The sequence below is a fragment of the Haemaphysalis longicornis genome, unplaced genomic scaffold, assembly GCF_048455015.1.
Source record: "Haemaphysalis longicornis isolate Haplotype H1 unplaced genomic scaffold, Haemaphysalis longicornis Haplotype H1 scaffold_2, whole genome shotgun sequence".
Lineage (NCBI taxonomy): Eukaryota > Metazoa > Arthropoda > Arachnida > Ixodida > Ixodidae > Haemaphysalis > Haemaphysalis longicornis.
This window is the reverse complement of record NW_027526295.1, coordinates 53,709,936-53,727,293: the sequence shown is the minus strand read 5'-3', so window position 1 is coordinate 53,727,293 and position 17,358 is coordinate 53,709,936. Positions and strand designations below refer to the sequence as shown.

Genomic DNA, 17,358 nt, shown 5'->3' with positions numbered 1-17,358 from the left:
GATTGGTTTGCAGAGCGGGAAAACAAAATGTAGAGACCACATAAAGACATCTCGCAGCTAGAGAAACGCCACGAATGGGACTCGGGGACGCTGCGATAGCCGAAGCGAGCGGACGCGTTCACATAGGCTCCGTCATTTATGAATAATTTCGCAGTGATATTTTAATAGAAGTTTTCTTTGTCTGAATATGTTCGAGAAGTCAAGGAGCACCAACATGTACTAAAAGTTCCCAAAATACGCCTTCTTCGCCGAATTATCGGACATTTACTACCACCGCCGTTCAAGGGGCCGCTATGCCTCCGCGTGTTTTACGAGCGCTTGGCCTCGATGCGGTCGCACCTGCCGCGGCTCGCCGCCTCGGCGGCCGCCGTTCAGCCTCGAGATGGTGGATACTTCCCCTCGGGCAGCGATCTCTGACCACCAAGTGGGCGTAGAAGCTCAAGGCGAAGACATTTCACCCGAGGAATTCCACAGCGACGCCGGCTGGGCGCTCGCCGTTGAACGCATGTCGAGACTTCGTCAACGAGACCTCGTTGCGAAGCTCGCCGGCTCCAACAACCATGTCAACAAGAAAACGAAAGACAACAAGAACATTCGAGCCTCGGTCATCAAGTGAGGGAGAATGCCAGCAATGCCACTGGAGGAAAGCAAGATTGTGATCAGACCACGAGGGGAACTGGACATCAACAAGATTGGCACCACATTCTTGTCGCGGCGAAAATTACGGCTGAAGAGAGCGCAACGGATACCATCTGCCCGAACCCGTAACAAAACATAATGGTAGTCAGCACGCCCAAGGATGAAAACGCCGTCCGCTACGCAAGTCTGCGAACGATCAACATTCGATACAAGACCTTTGAAATCAGCGCGTGCCGCAGGGCGCCGTATGACGGTGTGAAGGGCGTAATCCGAGGAATCCCTGTCGACGCGAGCACCCAAGAACTGGACAGAAACATCGTCAACCACAGAAACCCACTTGCCGTAGGCGCTAAACGAATCGGCAACACGACCACGATCGCCGTAGCCTTCAAAGGACCCAAGGCACCGAACTTTGCCCGATACGGCGTCACGCTCATACCGCGCCACTTGTACAGAAAGCAAATTGGCGTCTGCCACCAACACGGCAGGGTGGGGCACCGCAAGGACTTGTGCCCGACGCCAACCAGCAGGATCTGCAGGGGCTGCGGCAAAGCAAACCCCAAAGAAGACCACAAGTGAACCTCAAATGCAAACTATGCGGTGACGCTCACCCGACCGCCGCGAGAGATTGTAAAGCCAAATTCAAGGTACCCTACATCGTCCGCAAGCGGCAGTGGGAGCGCCGAAAGGTCAGCAGGCAGCTTCTGCCGGATTGCGACTTCCCGCCGCTATACCAGCCAGCTGCGCGCAAGTCAAGGAAGGCATCGAGAAACCACACACAGTCGAGAGATCGCAGTTTCAGGAGCCAGAGCAGAGATGTGCGAAAAATGGCAACCCAAAGATCACCGTCGCGTGAGAGACTCAGTTGGGCCGACACTGCGCGAGGTGTCATGAAAACCAATCCGAGCGACAACACCAAGAAAGATGACAAAGCTTCAACCAAGGAACGAGAGATAAACGAGGCCATAAGACAGAGAACCCGGCCCTGAGAGCCACCATCAACAACCTCACCAAGGAAATCGCGGAGATCCGCAACGCTCTCCGCAACGTCGAACTGCAAAGATTGAGCCCAAGCGGCAACAACTAGGGCGAAGAATCCACGGCCGCTGAAGACAAGGAACCGGCACCGAAGAAGAGGGCCATTGAATTGCGCAAGACCAAGAGCAACGTGAGCGACTGCAGCCCCGGCTGCAGCAACAACAACATCGAAGCCAAACTCAACAGCCTGGAGGGTATGATCAAGTCGATGAAGGACGCCATAGACGGCTTTTAAAAAGAGAATGTCACCAGACTCAACAATCTGGAAAGAAGCGTGCAACTAATACTAAGCCACTCAACGTTCGCGCCCCTACAGCAGCCAGTCAACCAAGTGCCACAACCCGGAGAATTCCGACTAGGACGCTCATGGCCACCAACTCCACAGGCATAACAGTGTGGCAGTGGAACTGCCGCGGCTTCGTCAAGAAGAGGGCAGTGGTCTAGCAAAACATTGTGCACGCCGCGTGCAAGCCCGACGTGCTTCCACTTCAAGAAACGCTAACGTACAAGCCCTCCCTTCCAGGCTACAGGGGTCACGCGGTCCCGCCCGACGGCAGAGGTCTGTGCACCCTGGTCAAAAAGAGACTCACCTTTGTTGAACATCGGCTAAGCAACGTAAAGATCGAACAGCCAGGAACCGGTGAAGGTGCAGCACCCATTTCTACACCTGCACCTGTCTATGGTAGTTCGTCACAATTGCTGTATCATCAAAAAATCACAACAATCAAGCAGCCTGCATGCTGGCTGATACATACCGCCATTCTGTAAAGTTCCTTTAATGCACTACACTAGGCTCACGCCAGACAACCATTTGCCCTGCAATACCACGCGAATAAAAACGACTGATTTGTGCGAATGAGAATAATAAACCCACTTAACATGGTGAAAATGGCCCGCTGTCTGAAAATGACTAACACCAAATTTACCCACTCAAGGAAAAGAATGACGAAAACGAAGATTGTTGAATTGTGCGGTAGGGCAAACTTTCACAAAAAAAGAGGCTTGTGCTGGTCAAAAGTGAGTTTAGAAATTTCGAGCAGCATTTAGTGCACTTCTTTTCTGCAGTACACACCTTGTGTTTATCCGGATATATTACTACAAGACCATTAAACTAGACACCATTCCGAATATATGCAGCGAGAAAAATTAACATTTCCCGATGGCTGAAACAAAATGATAATACCAAGAGAATAGCGCGATAATATAAGACTTTAATGAGAAAAAATTCAATTATTCCAACAAAGCTACCTGACAATTACATGGGCCAATAACTCGTCAAGTGCGCCCGATGTAGCCAACAGCGTAAACGAAACGCTCAACACATTGCGAAAGCGCGCAAACAGAGCAGAAAGCAGGTCACGAGTACCGCTGTCTGTTATAATGTACGGGCTTTCCCGTTCGTCCGCTCTAGTCTGACGCAACGAACGCAAGCCCGTTATTTCATTCAATTGCCGTCGCGGACAACAGAAAGCGTCCAGCGAAGCAACCAGTCAGTTAACGAAAATCTCTCTCGGATGCTGCAATTCGAAATTGAAAAGCCCCCAGCGAAAAGATATATCCAATATAAACAAGGAAACCCTTACGGGAATATACTCACCGAGTTCGCTTTCCCTGGCGTCGGGGCATTGGTCCAACATGCGAACTTGATACTGGTCGTAGAAGAACGGGCCATGTAGCGCTGTGAGTCACAAATGGGTTCGCCGCAGCCTCCGCGACTCAGGCCGACAAATAAGTCTTGCAACAGCAATCCTCGCTTCATCGTAGCGGTATCACAGCGGTAAAAAGGCCCGAGAGGCGCGAAAACACGGCCACCGGGCCTGCGGGCGCCGCCATTTCTCTATATCCCGTCATGCAAGGGAGAAATCAACGGCCGCGTGGAGAGAAGGCGCGACGAGCATCTCTTATAGGTTGCAGGGCGTTTTATCGGTTACAACGTAAAGGTTACATGTCAGATTTTGTTGAAGTAACCTATAAATCCTTCATGTAACCTATAAACCGCTTTTAACTTCACGCTTGTAACCCTTAGAATGAACTGGGAAAATGGATCCATTGTAACCTTTATTTTATAGGTTACTTCTGTTTAGAAGTTACATTATGGGTTACCAGGATTAGAGTGTACCTCAAAAAAGGGGGCTGTATCCGGGCTCGATTATCGGGTTCAGGAGAGGCTTGAGCACCCAAGACGCGATGCTACAACTGAAGAAAGAAATCATCGAGGATGATACAAGGGACAGCAAGGTGGTACTGGGCTTAGACCTGCAGAGCGCCTTCGACTGAGTGAGGCACTCGGCCCTCCTGGCGCAAGTGTCAAGGCTCAACATGGGAGAGCGGAGTTACAAATACATCAAGGACTTCCTGTCGGGCCGCAAGATCGAGCTGCACGCGGGAGAGATAGATTTACCAGAGCGACACGTAAGCAGCGTGGGCACACCTCAAGGGCCGATTATGTCACCGCTGCTCTTTATTATTGCCATGGTCCGAGTCGCTGAAGCGGTGTCGAGCGTCGAAGGCGTTCAACACACCATTTATGCAAACGACATCACCCTATGGACGGCCGGTGGCACAGACACAGGTATCGAGAGAAGGCTGCAGAAGGCGATCTCGGCCATCGAAGACCGGTTGGATGGAACGGGTCTGTAGTGTTCGCCGTCCAAGTCAGAGCTCCTGGTATACTCGCCTTGCAAGGTGGGTCGGCAGCCGCTGCCCCCAAGGGAGTGCGATCGCCTGGAGCTGATCACAAAGACAGGCCAGCGAATCCCTGAAGTGCCGGAGATCAGGGTGCTGGGCATGCTTATCAACGGCAACGGTAACAAGGAGAACCTGATAAAAAAACTGGCGACCAAAACGGCAAGTACCCTGCGGCTGCTCCAGCGCGTATCGACCAAAAAGACGGGCATACGCGAAGAGTGGCTCACGAGACTGGTCCAGCCTTTCGCGATCAACCACGTGGCATACACGGCGTCGTACCAGAAGTGGACGCAGACCGACAAGGCCACCATAGACATTATGATCCCAAGAATGTATAGACGGGCACTAGGACTAAACGAATCGACGAACACCGAACGACTGCTGCAACTGGGCGTCCACAACACGGTAGATAAGCTCATCGAGGCCCAGCTAGAAGCACAACGAGAACGACTGGCAGTGATCAAGGCGGGTAGAGCCATCCTTGATATCCTGGCCTACGGCTTCTAGATTACGGAGAGACAACTCCAAGACCTAGACAAAAAGGGGCGGGAGAACGTGCACGTGAGTCCCATTCCGAAGAACATGCACCAAGAACGCAATCAAGAACGAAGACGCGCAAGGGCGAAATTCATGATCGAGCAGTACAGTACCGACCCGTGAACACAGTACGTCGATGCGGCAGACTATGGCCAAGGCAGGTATGCGATGGTAACCATAAACGCAAGAACGCGAAGGGTGGTCAAGTCAGCGAGCGCAACGTGCGAGAACGCCACCGAGGCAGAAGAGATCGCCATAGCCATGGCGATGTACGAAGCCACTTGCGACACGATCCTGAGCTATTCGCAAGAGGCCGTCCGCAACCTGGCGAATGGCCGAGTTAGCGGCAAGGCAGCCAAGATCATCGAGAAAACGGGTGTCCAAGAAGAAAAAAAGAGTAGAAATCAGATGTATCCCGGCGCACGCGGGCGAATCCTCACCGTACACAGCGCACCACAACGAGACAGCCCACAGCGAGGCGCGCGCAATAACACACCGCGCCCTCAGTATGGAGAGGCGTACCGAGTGGGCATGGTGGGTGTAGACTAAAGACAGACCCAGGGGTTACGGCGAAGCACTCAAGAACATGCGGCTGATGAGAAGAGCGTATCCGCCGGCCCACCGAGCGCTGGGTTGCGAAGAGGCGACGTATCTCAGAAGGCTAGAGATGGCGTCGGTCACGTCACCGCCAGCGCTACACTACATGTATCCCGACGAATGCCTCATTGCCCAATGCAGCGTGTGTAAAAAAGGGCCGGCCAACCGGCGGCACGTCATGTGGGATTGTGCCTCCAACCCAGACGGCGCAAGTTTCGAAGAGTACCCGGCGGAACTCCAAAGAGCCATTTTGTCAAGTTCTCCCTAATCGTAGCAATTTCAGCATTTACCGAAATGACCCCACTAATAGGCGGGGCGAAGAAGTTCTAATTGCAGTAAAAAAACTTTACAATCGTATACCGTCAAAGTACACTCTAACGTACAAATTATCTCTGTAGCATGCTTAACCAAGTCCGCCACATTGCTCATCGGAACTTGTTACCGACCTCCTCACTGTAAGCATTCATTTTTGGAAGAACTGCGCATTTGGAAGAACTGCCATACCGATTCCATATTCATCCTTGGCGATTTCAATTTTCCCGCGATTGATTGGAACCAGTTGCCTTCCCCTTGCCCCATGTCTACAAAATTTATCAACCTAACCTTATACTTTAACTTATCGCAAATGGTGAATAAGCCCACTCGCGGTTCTAATATCCTCGACCTACTTCTGACCACCGCTCTTGAAACATTAAATAGCATACTGAACATAGATGGATTCAGCTATCATAGTCTTCTTCAAGTAACCCTTACCATTCGACTACCTTTCTCTGGCATTGAACAGAGAAAAATTCGCGATTACAATAAAGCTAACTACAGCAAAATCAAAGCTGAACTAGAAACCTTCTACAGTGACATATTCCTGCCATCTTTTACCAGTCGTGACGTCAATGATAACTGGGTGCCCTACAGAGACAAATTATGCGCGCTATCAAATCGGTATATCCCACTTGTTTCCGTCAAAAATGATAAAACTAACCCCTGGTTTACTAAAACCATCCGACAGCTGGGAAATGTCTATACCGCACGGCAAAACGACTTGGTACGTACTCGGCATGGGAGGCGTATGAAAATGTTATGAAAATGTACTGTTCTGCGATTAAATCTGCTAAACAAAAGTATTTCTCTAATGAGTTGCCTTCCGTTCTGAAATCAAATCCTAGAAAATCGTGGAAACAAATATCTCCGGAACACGATGTTCAACAGATTTTCTTGCTAGATGATCACACTGCTCCCCTCTCAGAGAGTCAGTGCACCTCAGCATTCAACACCTTCTTTTCATCCGACTTCACCCAGGAAGACCACACCGACGTTCCCAACGTTCCCGAGCTCAACATAGATTACATGCAACCTATTGAAATAACGCCTGAGGGTATCGCACTTCTTGTCACCAATCTTAAGCAATGTGCTTGAGCTGGCATTGACGATATAAATTCCAAAGTTCTGAAAAACAACCTTTCTGTTTCTGTTATTATCCTGTGTCACCTTTTCACTCAATGATTAGCAACAGGCCAGCTTCGCATTGACTGGAAGATTGGAAAAATAGTCCCCGTGTTCAAAGCCGGCGATAAACATTCACCTGAAAGTTATCACCCCATCTCTCTAACGTGCATCTGCTGCAAACGTCTGGAACATATAAGCGCTTCTCATGTTTTCCGGCACTTAGAATATAACCACTTCTTTTTTGTCAATCAACATGGATTTAGAAAAGGTTTTTCGTGCGAAACACAGCTGCTGGAATTTACGTCAGAACTACATTGCAACATGAACAATAACTTCAGGCTGAGTGCATTTTCCTCTATTTTTCAAAACCATTTGATCGTGTACCCCACTGTCGTCTGGTTTCTAAATTATCTTCAGTTCGATTAGACTCGCTCACTTTATCTTGGCTCGAAACTTTCTTTCGCTACACCAGCAGTTCACGGTAATAAACAATATCCAATCCCCTCTGTCCCATGTAACCTCACGTGTACCGCAGGGGTGCGTCGTCGGCCACCTGCTATTCTTAATTTATATTAACGATTTGCCAATCAGCACCTTATCTCGCATGCGAATTTTGCCGATGATTGCAATATATATCGCTCAATAACCTCTGCCGACGACCACCTAACACTGCAAAATGACCTTAACAAGATGAATGACTGGTGCAAAAAATGGCTGATGTCGCTAAACAAGCAGAAATGCAAAATTATGTCTTTCACACGCAAGCAAAATATTTCCAGTTATTCGTACATTAATGGTGACTACCATCTGTCGCGCGCATCCTCTTACAAGTTCCTAGGTATTCATTTCACACCAAATCTTTCTTGGTCACACCATATCACTAGAATTTGTACAAAAGCTTCAAAATCATTGGCATACTTACGCCGCAACTTGCATAGCTGCCCGTGCCATGTTCGTCCGCTAGCTTATCAGACCTTTGTTCGCCCACAACTTGAATTCGCCGCATCCATCTGGTCCCCATACCAAAATTCCCTAATCAACATGCTTGAAGCGATTCAAAATATGGCAGCCCGATTTATCTCGCGAAATTACGACTACCATAGCAGCATATCGGAAATTAAGCCCTGCCTTTCTCTTCAGCTGTTCAGTACTCGGTGGGATATTTCTCTTCTATGCCTCTTCCATAAGGATGTTTACAGTAATAAAGCATTCCCATTTGAACTCGATATACCTTCCCTTACATCTCGCAGGCTGCATAATAACTCAAGTTTCACGCGATTATATGGGTCAACCGACGCCTTTAACTCATCGGCTTTTTCTCACGTCATCGACTTGTGGAATGATCTCTCGAATGACATCGCACATCAATCAGACCCCGAAAAATTCAGACAACTTCTGCACTCTTTCTTTCAGTCATAAAAACTTCGACTGGTCCTTTTTTACAAGTATTTGTGCCACCTGCTGTATCGCTCCAGTGTAATTATATTCGTTTGTTTTTACTCCGTTTCCTCCCGCTTACAGATTTCCTCCCATTTCCTCCCGCTTACGTTTCCTCCCGCTCACACTTCGTGACCACCTGCATTTTTGTACTTTATAATGTCCTTATACACACAAGTAAAACTCTGTTATCGCCCTTTATTATCCTGTGTTTTCAAAACAAGAACCATTTGCTTTCTGCGCTCTGTTATAGAATATTTTTGGCTACTTGTGTACAAGGTGTTTTTTTACTAAGTTGTATTACGCATATTTGTATTCCTTCCCACCAGCAATGTTCCCATGTGTAACTTGAAATGAATCTTTTTGTACATTCTCTTCTTTTTCTCTTTAGTGACATATAACGTGTCATTTGTTGTACCGTTCATTCAAAGTTCATTCAAAGTCTGATGTTCCCTTACAGTTCTGTCGCGACACTCACCCTTTGTTACCCCCCTTACACAATGCCTGCAACAAGGGCCTGTAAGGTATTCCTAAATAAACAAATAAATAAAAATATAAATAGACATTACGGATCAAGCATGGGCGATTCAGCAGGTCTTCATTTCGCTCGAAAGGCAGGGGCTCCGCAAAGGGGCTAGCGCTCAGTAGGGCCGCAAAGAAGATGCGACAGCGGGCCACGTCGGAGCGGGGGTCGTAACAGACCCAAGCTCACTGCAGGTTTTATGGAAATAAAGTCATTTCCAGTCCAGTCCAGGTATTGGGAGTGGGAACTCTGCTCGCTAACCGGTATGAGTAGCGCCGCACAACGTTTTCACTGATCTGGTCATACACGTATATGGTGTCGCCGATTTTCAATCCGTCGTGTAGGAGCCTGTAACAGGTGTCTTGTGTCTTACCAAATTCTAGCAATTTTTCGCAGGCTAGGCATGTACTAGGAGAGAAGACTCAGGCAGTTTTAATTGCTTACAGTTTAATCTCCTCTGTTGCTCAGAATTCGATCCTTAGGTCTGCAATGAGTGAATTCTAGAATAAGCAGTCTTTTTTATCGCGATGAAATGTGGAACGCCTGTGCGCACGCTCAATGTTGCGCGCTTGGATGTTTATCTTTAGTTCCGGAGAGCGGTGAATATTCACGTTTCTTTTCAGACTGCGCCCACATTTCGCCGGCACCGTCGGTTAGTCAAAAGAACAGCACGTTTTGGTGACCGGTTCTGTGTTCGTATTCTTCACCACAGGACGATAAATAAGAGACCTGTCTTGAATTCCCCTCGGCGAAATTTTGAATTTCCAGCACCTTTGTTTTAACTCTCACAAAGGAAGCGAAGCCCTTCCTTAGTTTTATTTAAACGTGTGTTATGAACATGAAAATGTTGTCGGTTTCGTCTAGTTAAGCTTTCGTTGGTGTCATTTCGTTTACCAGTGTTGTTTGGCAGCTTCTGCGATCATTGAGAAGTGCGGTGATGTCACAAGGTTTATCGGCTGGAGTGGAACGTTTCGGTAGACCGCAATTCTTTTGTATATCTTCGCATAAAATTAATGATTTGAACAAGACACGACCGCAATGAAGAGCAATAGAACAACCACGCTGGGGGGATTGGCAGCCCAAACAAGGCGGAATGTCGAGTAAGCAAATACCAAAGGTTTCTTACCTCCAAGAGAGAGACAGTGTAGGCAATCTGTACGAGACAGTGGCTGCTGTGAGCTCAGCACTTTTCCTAATAAAGTTGCCTGTTACGTAATCAAGTTTCCCCTTATCACCCACCGCCGGAAGTGTGCCGTGTCAAAACTCTACGGGACTGACTCTGAATCAAGGAGTAAAGAAAGACAGTCGTGATGATGGCTTCGGTTCCACCTTGCCCTTTTCAGTGCTTATTACCTGATTGGTTGGCTACTACATAAGCGACTGACATCTTGCCACTGGCGCCACCTAAATTGTTAGTTCCCCTTTGGTTTTGTTTATGACGCTAATAAAGCCTTCTGTGTTTGGGCGGCAGTGGCTTCACTCGTGAAAATCATGGCTGCTGGTATCTCGGTCCGCGACCGGCTTTATAGATAGCGACCTGCCCATGCGCGCCGACTTCGCGTGCCAATTTTGATATTGCTTGTTTGGTTTTTTTAGTTCTTTCCGACGCCACCGCACCGGCTGACGCTGCATGTAATCCTCATTTCTCCGGTTGACACGCGTTTGGTCGACCTTGCGTCGTTGTTATTTCGTCTTGTTATGGAGACGTTGTAATCAGTATTTGCCGATTCACAGTGGGAAAAGTGCACATCATCTGTGGATGCAGCGGCGGGTTCAAACAAATGTTTTAACGCGAAATTGTTATTTATCTAGGCTGATGAAAGCGAGCACGCGGCCGGCGTGAACCGAATGAGCACCCAGCCGGAGATCGTCCACAAAAAACTGTCCCCCAGCTGCTAAGTCTTTGGTAACGTGTACCATGGTGTTCCCCGCGTTTTATAGCGCACGTACATTCGAAAGAATAAAACCCCCCAGAAATATTCAGCATGTTTTGTTCAATAGCATGTAGCACAAAAAATGAACAGGCAGAAACATTTTGCGTGTATTTTTATATCGTGCACCAAAAGAAAAATAGAAAAGAAACGCCACTAAGCGCTCGTTCAATTCTCATTGGCTTACGACGCATAGCGCGGGTATACCAAAAAAAACAGCGTGCGTCAGTCTTGGTTGGCCTTCAGCGTATGTGGACGCAGTATTGCAACAGCACTATTAGTGATTCTTGAAAAAGCATCCGCAGTGAGTCTGATACCGCGCTTGAAGATTAGAGTCGCTTAGGCAGCAGGTCCGGCCACAAACCTACACAAAGGAAACGCGCTGGCGAGAGTATGCGTAGAAAGATCCTGAAATATTTTTCACACTACTTTCAGCGAACATGACATAGGCAATTTTATGTTGTTGCGTACAGCTCAACAATCCCAGAAAGCGCACGGTAAAGGCATTTTGTTTTCACCAGGCACGGCCACTCGGCCGCCAAGCGGGGAGGGCGGGTGCGAATCAAGCGGCCCTGCACCCGGTTCCCATTGCTTCGGTGCGGGGGCAGTGGATCAAAAAGGTATCCCCAGCTAACTGGTTCTCACCGCACGATTTGACGCCGGACGGCTGCCATACCAAGCTTTGTGATTTGTTGGGCTTTTACGCCCCCGATGGAGCCCCTACAAACGTGATGCCCGAGTTATGATAAAAACGCCGCAGTCGCTGAAAGGGTTGCCGCTGATTAGTGCTCCCTTCGCCGCAACAACATTGTGCTTTCCCACAAGAATGACGCCGCTTCCAGGCACACAATGGCACTGTTGACGTGTTTATACAACCTCAAGCCTTCCCTCTGTATTCGAAGAAAAGCCCCTCGACGGAAAGCGAAAGTCGACAAAGTTTCCGCATGTTTAAATTAACGAAAATGCTAGAAAAAAAGAACGCCAGTTGAGCGAGCGCTTATGGTAGCAGTGTCGGTGACTTGTGCAGGTTGACAGCTAAAAAAAGGTTCTAGATTTAAAGGGCCACTGAAGTGATTTGTAAACATTGCGGGATTAGGAACTCAAATTGCTCAAATTGCAGTCCGGAGTCCCTAGGCCCTGTTTCGACCAGTCTGAGCCCGTTTACGCGAATTTATTTAGTAGAAAAATCAATTCAAAACTGCTGTCGTCCTGTCTGCACCCTCGCCCATTTTCTGTGGCGTTTTCGTGTGACGTCAGGAGGAGAGGAGCTGGCAATTGGCTGCGTACTGCACGGCTCACCGACCATCCGACCGAGTCAGTCAGCCCAGCGTTTCGTTGGTTTCGTCCGCCGGCCACTGACGGGTCGGCGCAATTCGTTCGCTCAGTTGAAACGAAGCCAGGACACGTTTGTGAAGGAAAAAATGTGCCTTTCTTTACTTTGTTAGGTTGTACAATGTATCAAGCTCCAAGTTAAGGTCGCTTCACACAGGCGCTGCACAAGCGCACATGCGACGGTTCGCTGACTGGTACGCCAGAAGGAAAATCTAAGGCCACTTGAAGGCGGGAGAAGAGTCAGCAAAATCAATATAGGTACTAAGGAAATAAAATCAACTGACACTTGTACCGTACAGCGTAAAACTAGGGTTCAGGAAGCACTTTTTTTGCGCTCAGCGAAGAAGAACAGCGGTCAGCAGCACGACTACGTATCTGCGAACGCTTTTTCGTCTAAGAAATGCAATTGCTAGACGTGAGATATTGTGGAAGTTTGTGGGACGCTTACTGCACGAGCGCAGTACAACAAATAGTCACCTAAGCTGCTTGAAATCATAGAGCTTCATACTAATATATCCTAGAGGAAAATCTGGCGCCACTGTCAAGGGGAGCCGCGCTTCAGCGAGCGTGCCGTCATGTACCGAGCAGACACGTTTCACTTGTTCTTGGCATGGCTCACGAACCGGCTGAAAAGTTGCCTTTGGCTGCAAAAATGCACCAATATTATTGCAGAAAGTTAATCGAACTGGTTCTGCTATTATAAAATTAAAGCTACAAAAAGGTTCATTTGTCAGGGATTATTTAGAAGCTTCACGGAAGATGAACAAAAAAACAATGTTACCCTTTTCGCTTCAAGATGAAAAAGAAGACATGTGGCTAACCAAGCCAAGGAGGCGAGGAACGTCGCTAGCTGCAATGGCGCCGCCCACGGCGGCCCGCGAATGCGGCGCCAGATTTCCCTCTAGCATATATTAGTATGAAACTCTAAGATTGAAATGCTACAACTAAATAAAAGTGTGGACAATCATTCGGTGAGCCGACCGGTTATCGCTGGCTGCTGCCCAATCTGCCTTCGCATGATAGCATGAAGGCGTGCGTTTTTCTGCACTGTGCCCCATACAAGTGCCCGTACCGTATCCACAATTTTTGTGCCCCGTTCAGTGAATTCGACTTAAAGAAGGAAGCGGGAGGCATTGGGCCTTTCCAAATGAACCACATGTGGCTCGTCAAGTTTCGCACCCCGGCTGCGTGTGAGCGGATTTTGAAGGAAGGATCGTTGCAGGTGAAGGGACATTTCTGTGCGGTAATCGACACAATCCACCAGGACGTACGTTTTAAGGTGCACTGGGTCCCATTTGACATTCCTGGCGAGTGTCGGAGCCGTGCAATGAGTGATTTCGGTGGCGTCAAGAGTGTCGAGCATGACGCCTGGGCGGCCAATGGTTTCGAGACGGCGGAATCGACCACACGGGTTATCCAGATGACGCTCAGGCCGGACGTCACGCCGGACGAACTACCGCACGTGATGAAATTCTAGAGCGGCCAGGAGATTGTCGTCGTGCCGGGACGGGCGCCGCTGTGCTTGCGGTGCAAGCACACTGGTCACATGAGGCGCGACTGCCGTGTGCCCCGGTGCTTCAAGTGCCGTTCTTTCGGTCACACGGCCGACCAGTGTGCGCCGACGTACGCCAGGGTGGTTGGGGGAAAGGAGGAGGACCCTGAAGTGAAGGACAATATTATGGAACCCGAGGAAGCGGAGGCGGCTTCGAAAGCCGAACCCCAAACGACAGTGCAAAGCCCGGAACAACAAGGAGCGTCAGTGGCGGGAACGCCTCCCGAGCAACGCCAGGACGAAGAGGAACAGAACACTGACAAGACAAAAACTACGGAGCAACAATAACCGAAAGAAGGGAATGGTGCAGCCGCTGCAAGTGTGGAAAACTTGGACGCCAAGGAAGCACCAGCAAAGAGACGACGGGATTAGGGGGAGGACTTCACCAAGGAAAGCAACGAGCAGAAATTGAAACGAATGGAACACAAATGCAGAAATGCAGCAGCGGGAAAGGGCAGGTACGGTAAAGAAACCGGGCCCGTGTCTTTGACACGTCTGCAGCGATATAAGTAAAAGCTGAAGAGGTTTTTTGTTTCTTTGTTACAGTAGCTATTTCGTTTCTCCGTTTGACACCATGCTGTCCGGGTGCTACTACGCCTTATGACTGTTAAACTCAGAACGCCCTTCAGAGTAGGGACCTTGAATGTCCGGGGACTAGGGTCAAAAAGGCGCCAGTATAACCTTAGCAGTCTGCTTCGCGAAAAGCATTTGGATGCCATTGTCAATCAAGAAACTAAAATTGAGAGCGAAAAGCACACTGACCGTATGGTAGCACCTTTTGTTGCGGAATTTGATGTTGCTGTAAGCCACTCAGTCGGTCTATCAGCCGGCTGCTGCTTGTTGCTAAGAAAGTCCCGAGGTATCGTTGTTCGAAACATAGTGAGCAGTGAAACTGGACGATTTGTTTTGTGTGACTTTGTGTATTAAGATGTAGAGTTCAGAGTGTTGTGTGTGTACGCCCTCACAAAAGAGAAGTCCCGCTATGAGTTTTTCGAAAGCATTGAAAGTTATTTTGAAACGGAGAAAGTTTTGCTTGTTCTGGGTATTTTAATTGTGTTTGCTCTCCAGAAGACAGGTCAAAGGTAGATGGGGTAGCTGATAACAGCGCGAAACTACTTGGAAAACTTACAGCCGAGAGTTCGTTGGAAGATGTGGCCGCGATTGCAGGAAACGGAAAAGGCGTTCTTTACACACACTTCCAGAGTGCAAGTCACGCGAGGTGGGATCGCATTTATGTTTCTTAGGATTTGACACCGTCATCTAACAACTACGAAGTGCAAGAAGTGTCGTTTAGCGATCACTGTTTGGTCGCATTTTCATTGGGTTATAAAACAATATCAAAGTCCGATTTTAATTCGTCACTTTGGAAGATGAAGGCAAAATTGCTTGATGATAAGGTTTTTCTCGAGAAAGTTAAAAATGTCTTTGATAATAAGAGTAAAGATGGTTCGTAGTTCGTTTCCCCGAGGTCTGGTGTCGATCAGGAACCCAATCGCCCGGGCTCCGGTTGATTTGGCAGGGGGCTGGCAGGTCGATGGTGTTGAAGTTCTTGGAGATGGCGGTCGAATTGACGAACTCGAGGCGTTGAGGTTGATTAAATGAAACGAGGAGTTTATATACAGCTATTTACAGTAGGAAAACTGGGTACATGAGTAATGAAAAGAAAAACTTCAAACTTCCGCTTGACGCTAGCTTCGAGTGCGCACAAATCACTCGGGCTCCTCAACTTCGTCTAATTCTCTTATCCTCGGAGCGTACACAAACCCCTCGAGAAACGACGGCCGAGACTCTGTCTCGCCGCAAGATCCGTCTAGTTGCCCGGTACGGCGCTGCACCCTAAACCTCCGACGCGATCTTAACCTCTAACCTGGGGGGCTCACAAATCCCAACCTAGCTTCAACGGTCGAGACTCCTTGTCCCGCCGAGAACTGCCCAGCTCGGCGCTCATTCAAGAACGATTTCCAACGGCCAAGTTCGGCCTTATAAAACCTCGAGGTCACCCTCTCTCGGAAACGCCCTGTAGCTTTCCTACACGCGTAAGGGAGTGCCCAAATTCACGTAGACAGCTGTCACTCAGCACGCCACGGAATATTCAATGAGGCGCCGCCATCTTTGGGTCAACGGCACGCTTGCAGGAGAGCAGGTGCGTGCGACCCCGCGGGGTAAGAGCGAAAGGCGGCGACAGTGCACTGTGCCGGCCGGGGCGCGTTAACAATGGTGTCTTGTGGGGCGCGCGCTTCGACGCCTCTAATCCCACCACCTCCGCGCGTCACGCAGACGGTACCCGGAATACGACGGCGCTGTCTGCTTTCTCAATGGGGGATTATCCCTGTGGTATGCGGTGGGCGAGACAATCCGTCTCCCGTGCGCGCCGTGACGAATTGGCGACGGCTGCAGCGTAGAGTCTACAGTGCTGGGCCACCAGACAGAGTGGCGGGTTCTCACGCGCAGCCCGGGCGACTGGCCGCTAATCTCATTAGTGGACCTTACAATAAGTATGGACTGAAGAGTAACAGCAAAAGTTAAGCCTGGGAAAATTTTAAACAAAACATTAAAATGATCGCTCTAGAGCGATCAGGTGAGATAAAGAGGAAAGAAAGAGAAAAAGAAACACGCCTCCGAAGTATCCTTAAGTAGTTGATACAGGAAGAAACAAAAGAGCCTGGCCTTTTTATAGATGAGATAAGAAACACAAAGCGCGCCCTGGAAGACCTTGATGTCGAGAAAAACGGCGGGGCAACCGTGAGGGCTCCTGCCGAAAAAATGTTGGCAGGTGAACAACCGACAAAACGCGCTCTAGCTGACGGAAAAAGGCATTCACGTAAGCAAGACGTAAAAGAAATTGAGTCGGCAGGTGTCGTTACTCAAAACAAATACCAGATAGCTCGTGCGTTCGCACAGTACTGTAGCGATTTGTTTGCTCTGGTAAAACCTAAAGAAGAAGGGTTTAAAACAATTTTTGAACTGCTTGCCGCAGCTGGAAAGTCAATAGACAGCACTATTTGAAAGGGAGGTAACCTTAAGCGAAATTGAGGATGCCATAAATGATTTGAACTCTGGTAAATCGCCTAGGCCTTACGGGATTGGTGCTTTTTGTTACAAGAAGTTTAAGGCAGAAGTGACGGGACTACTTCATGGGGTGTTTCCTGAGTCTTATGAGCGTGGGAGTCTACCGCCGTCATGCGGAAATGCCTACACGGTGTTGATACCGAAGTGGGAGGACAGCGCTCAATCGAACAAAGTAACTGGCTACAGGCCCATTGCACTTACTAATACTGATTATAAGATATTAATGAAAGTTTTTGCGAAACGTATGCAAGGTGTCATCAAATCGTTAATAGGGCCTTACCAAACCTGTGGTATAAAGGCAAGAACTATAGCTACAAATATTCATGCAGCCCGCAGCGTACTGGAGTACTGTGATGCCGACTTTCGAACGGTAGCCATGGTACAAATAGGCCTGGCGAAAGCTTTCGACCGTGTATGTCATGAAATACTGTTTGAAATACTGCAGCATGTTAACTTAGGGTCGGTAAATAAAGACGCCGTTAAAATGGCCTACAGTCATTCTAATACTACAATAATTGTTAATAAAGAATTAACAGATAAAATACACGTTCAGTCCTCAGCGAGGCAAGGGT

General features: G+C 48.7%; 1 pseudogene; it reads left to right on the top strand.

The window, feature by feature from the left end:
- The first annotated feature begins 382 nt into the window (after window positions 1–382).
- Window positions 383–2,068, top strand: LOC144167111 (uncharacterized; annotated as a pseudogene).
- Window positions 2,069–17,358: the final 15,290 nt, after the last annotated feature.